This window comes from Rhipicephalus sanguineus, chromosome 9 (assembly GCF_013339695.2).
Source record: "Rhipicephalus sanguineus isolate Rsan-2018 chromosome 9, BIME_Rsan_1.4, whole genome shotgun sequence".
Lineage (NCBI taxonomy): Eukaryota > Metazoa > Arthropoda > Arachnida > Ixodida > Ixodidae > Rhipicephalus > Rhipicephalus sanguineus.
The window spans coordinates 113,964,499-113,970,160 of NC_051184.2; the positions used below are offsets into that span (position 1 = coordinate 113,964,499).

Genomic DNA, 5,662 nt, shown 5'->3' on the forward strand with positions numbered 1-5,662 from the left:
AACCTGAAATATGCGACATTTTGACCGCACTTTTCCAGCAGTCTATCGACACTGGATGCGTCCCAAATGATTGGAAGGAAGCTCGCGTAATTCCTATATTTAAATCTGGTGACCCGTCTAACCCATCGAATTACAGACCAATATCTTTAACTAGTACTTGTTGCAAACTCCTAGAACATATAATTTCATCTGCTCTCATGAAGTTTCTTACAGAACATAACTTCTTCTTCATCAATCAGCACGGTTTTTTGCATGGTCGTTCTTGTGAAACGCAATTGTTCGAATTCAATAATGACTTGCATCACTCTGTTCACTGCTTGCATCAAATTGATGCTATATTTGTTGATTTCGCGAAGGCCTTTGATAAGGTTCCTCACTTGTGGCTTGTTCATAAACTTACAGGTCTTAACCTAAATACAAAGGTTGTTAGGTGGATTACCAACTTCCTAGCCTACCGATACCAATCCGTATTCGTTAATGACCATTTGTCTCCGTTAATTCACGTCCAATCTGGAGTACCACAGGGTTCCGTACTCGGGCCTATCTTGTTCTTAGTTTATATTAACGATATTAGTAATGGTATGCATTCCACAGTTAGATTATTTGCGGACGACTGTGTGATTTACAGGCAAATCAGTAACCCTCAGGACACCACCTTCCTTCAGTCTGACCTTGAAAATCTTAGTAAATGGTGCAACAATTGGCAAATGCAAATTAACGTTAACAAAACAAAAGCTATCACGTTCGGGACAACGGCTAACCTCGTGTTTTACGACTACACGTTGAACAACATGCCCATAGACTCTGTATCCACAATAAAATACCTTGGTGTACATTTGTCATCAGGCCTGTCATGGAACAGCCATACAGACACAATTGTCAGTAAAGCATCCAGATCACTTGGCTTCATAAGGCGTAATTTGCATCCGGCAAACTCTGAAACTAAACTTCTTGCTTATAAAACCTTAGTACGCTCAAAACTCGAATATGCCTCCTTCATCTGGAATCCGCATCAGGTCACCTCAAACAGAAACTGGAGTCGGTACAAAATAAGGCTGCTCGCTTCATCACAAAAAACTACTTACGAACATCAAGCGTAACTGAAATCAAATCTTCACTCAATTTAGCTCCTCTAGAAAATCGCAGGTTGCTGACACTATTGTCATTCTTTCATAAGCTTCACTTCAATCAGTCATCCCACGATAGCTTCAATATCAGGCCAGCTCGTCATATATCGTCGCGACTCGATCACCAACATAAAATTGAACCTATTTTCGCCCGCACTAATCTCTTTTTTCACTCGCCACTTCTCCTCGCCATTCGTGAATGGAATCTTCTTCCTGCTGACATTGTGCGCATTGTGAATCATGACTCATTTGTAACTAGTCTAAAGCCATTTCTAGGACAAAATGGAAGCCAATAGAAAAATTCTATCCTCAATTCACTAGTGCTGATTTTCTATGTTCTTTTCTTTTTCTTTTTTTACGTTGGTTTTATTTATTCTGTTCCGCTTGTCTTGTTTATTTAGTGTTGTTTCTATTATTTTCATGTGATACTGATGATGTTTATTGGTATGAAACTTTACTTTATGATTGTTTTTTTTACGTATTATAATACTGTCACACGTAGCTGCTTTTACACCATTCGATGTTTACTTATTCATGTACTCTGATTTCATTGTTCAGTGTGTATTTTATTTAGTTGCCACATTAACTGTATCACCCCCCCCCCCCCTATGTAATGCCTTCTGGGCCCTTAGGGTATCTGAATTAAAAAAAATTTACCGATGGTGAATATTAAGGATTAGGCTTTGATCCACTTTTATAGAATCGTCTTCCAAGCATGGGAGGGGGAAAATAAAATTTAAAAAAAATATAAAAATGAATAGCCAAAAGACCACGCGTATACACTCGGACGTACATAAACACGTGCATCCTCGAGGAAGAAAAAAATAAAACATATAAATATACATTTAGATAATGCCGGTGAACAGAATCAGTAAGTACATTATCTTCCATTGTCATGCCCGACCTCTCAGGTACCGCCCTCCTCATTTGTTCGTGAAGCATAGTGAGGGGCTTCACAAGAAGGGATAAGCGTACAAAAGGGTCTACGGACTATAACCTTCACGAGAGTCTGTTTTAGTTTAATATAAACAAATTATCACTGCGTAATACATGCACACAATATACGCGAAATGCAAAAAAGCGTACGTTAGACAAAAGCGAGAATTCCAAAGATGATATCCTGAAGTATGATGCAACGCCATTGAAAACAAAATATGTTTTTTATTTCACTCAATAAAAGTTTTAGCGGCGTCACATCAGTTACGATCACAATCCATGCAATCTCATGTCCTGTGTCGTAGCCATATCATGTAGCACGTATCATGTTGCGGTTTGTAGCCAAGGATTACCTCGCACGGAGTTTTTCAGCGATGACCACAACTATCGTCTTATAATGCACACACCACTGCATATTCTCCACACCTGGTTGTTTACTTTCGAATTGTGTTGCGCTAAAGGGTTATGTTGGCCGCTTTCTTTCTCTCACGCTTCGTCCGCACATACGTCACTCATGTAGGCGCACATCACGGCGCATATCACGATAGATCACCAAGATTCCCACGTTGTGAGCTCCAAGTAACACACACGCACATACGCACATGTGGCAACGCTAATGCCATGACTTTGGTGGACGGTATGCTAAATCGTACACAGACGCGCACAGTCCGACGTCACATTCACCTCACTGCACACGAATGAACGCGACGACAATTGCCGATGTGATGACCCTCAGGTGATATGCTAGGTGTATCAGAACGATGGAGGGAACACACGCCGTATTGCAACTTGACACAGCCGAAAGGACGGAACGCGATAAAGCGTTGTAAAACACTCGGTGCTGCTGCCGCTTTGGTGCACTTCAAACGCGGCAGTCACAAGCTTCTACTGCATCGAATGCACCTAACAACCGTGCACCTAACAGGTACACGGTTGACAGTAGTATATACTCAATAGGGAAAGGGCGGTAAACTGTCCCTACTATGACAAGTGTTATAATTAAAACAGAAACAACGCGATTGAAAGCACTACAAGCTATCTATTGGAAGAGCTGCACGCATCTGTCCCTAACATCCAAATCGTTGACTTGAGCGAAGTGAGCGAAGAGTATTCTTGCCGTCACTCTAATTACAACATTGCACATCACCCACTTCACATGCCTTTCCATGCGATGTCACCACGTTCCCAGAGCTTTCAGGTAAAGAACAGCACACCCGCTTCGAGCATGAAATAGAATTCTAAGAGGGCAGTGGCGACCGCCTAGTTTTAAAGCGAAAGCTGTTATGAGATCACAACAAGGGCCGTTTTTGGCGCCGTAGTTGTCCGCCGCGGCCGCCGCCGGTGTCCGTAACCACTATCACTCGAAATAAGCAAAACTTGCCAGGATGGAACGAGATTTGAACCTGGGCCCTCCTCGTGGGAGCCCAGTATTGTACCTCAGAACCATGCCGGTGCTTGAAACTGCTTTGCAAAAAGACCCTATACGGCTTCATGTTGGGAAGGAACAACATTAACATATGTAATGCAGCGTGCTGGAAGAGTAAAAAAAAATTGGCAGATCCCACGCGTTGTGGGAATCGGTTTAATGCGAAGCCGTCAGCGAATGTTTCCATGCTGTACTTTATGGCTTTGAGCCAAGCGTTACGAGATGGATCGACGTGTTTTTGTAAGTGTAGTAGCTATGTGCACATCGTGGGCTTCCTGGCACGTCGACAACTCTGGCGTTTATGGGGTAACTTAAGCAGCGGCGTAATGTTAGACCCTACGGTAGAGTGCATACGTCAGTGTTATCGAAACTAAGCGCACTTCATGGTGCAGTCATGTGAATATCACACGTAACTTTCGTTAATGTAGCCCGCCGGGGTCGAGCAATGCTTCAATATAGCTTGCTGAATCATAGGAATACAAATGTAATGTTAATTAGACTGCTATAAAAGCGGAGCCAACACTGGAAGCACGGACGTATGACGCCTCTGTCGTAGTACATATGTAGTGTTTATTGCTTTCTTCTAAATTCAGATAGCCAGCACCACAAACACAATAAATGTTGCACCGACGTTACGAATGCATAGGCTGCTTTTGCAAACCAGCTTATAAACCTGGCGTGGCTCTGTGGTACAATACCTGATTGCCATGCAGAATGCTTGGGTTCGATTCCTGCTGGGATCCTAATCCTTATTCTTTCCATTCGTCGGAGCAATGCTGCCGATGTCGGTTTTTTTTAACGCTCTGTCATTTGAATTACCAATGTATGTTCTCGCCGTTCCTGGCTAGACATAAACTGTCAATCACCTGTGGCACATACCCGTATGCCGCGGCCCGTGATTAACGGGTATGTGCCACAGGTGTCCGGAGGAAAGGGTTTGACGACGTACGCGGCAGGATTGTCACGTTATTCAAGGGATGACCCGACACTCATATTCGTCAAATTCTCTTACGCTTCCATGGCCAATTTTGGTCTACACCACGTTAAGGAGGCGATCATGAGAGCACCCAGACGTAGGCGGCTAGATAGATAGATAGATAGATAGATAGATAGATAGATAGATAGATAGATAGATAGATAGATAGATAGATAGATAGATAGATAGATAGATAGATAGATAGATAGATAGATAGATAGATAGATAGATAGATAGATAGATAGATACGTAGATAGAAACGCTCAAAGTGCTAAAGGTTCGCAAAGAAATGCTTCGCATTTAATAACAACCAAGTGTCACACAACGCGAATTCTGTAACCAGGCGTCACACAATGCCAATTGCGCAAAGAGTAGGTTGTTGAATGCTTCCAACCCAATACAAAGGGCTCTGCCATTAATTCTTCATCGACATCAGCCACAGCATAGTGGCTGCTTCCCTACTGCACGAAAATTATGATTTATAGCTTAGTGGGTTCCTCGCAAGTGCACTTCTATTGGTTGCCAAGGAAGCCCATAAGGCTCCCATTCCCATTTGCTCAGGGTCTCAATAAAGTTAATTCCCTCTCTCTATCTCTTTCTCACTTTAGCGTATGTTGTAAAGCGTGGTGGGAGAGTGAAATAACGACCGGGCATCACCACAATTCGAATTACGTAACTAGTGGTTAATTAAAAGCTACCTGCCCTTACAAGATGCTCAGTCATAATTCTTCATCATCATCAGCCGTCGTATCAAGAAAGTGCACATAATGCCTTAGAGATGGTGCCTCGCTTCTCCGCAGACTGACTAGGAATGTCGGGTGGGTGCTTCCCAACTTCACAAAAATTATGATTTGTGGCTTAGTGGGTACGTTGTTAGAGTAGTTGTATTAATAGCCACAAGAGAGTTTATAACGGGCTCTAGAAATGCCGCCCTTCGAGCTTTCGCTGTGACTGTGCTGCGCTTTCCGCGCAGGCCTGGCGTTTTTTTGCGAAAGTAAACGCAAGAAGCCACATAACGCTCTGTAACAATATGGCTAGGTGTTTAGTTGGTATCTCATGACTAAAAAAACTTCGAGCGCAAATAAACGACGTATGACCAAGAAGGTGGTCCTACGTCGTTGTGGTGTGTGTATCCTTCTTGGTGCTACGTCGTTTATTTGCACTCAAAGTTTTTTAGCCACATGACGATACGATTAC

At 42.8% G+C, this 5,662-nt stretch overlaps 1 pseudogene; it reads left to right on the forward strand.

Moving 5' to 3' along the window:
- Positions 1–707: 707 nt before the first annotated feature.
- On the forward strand, positions 708–1,454 carry LOC125759768 (uncharacterized; annotated as a pseudogene).
- Positions 1,455–5,662: the final 4,208 nt, after the last annotated feature.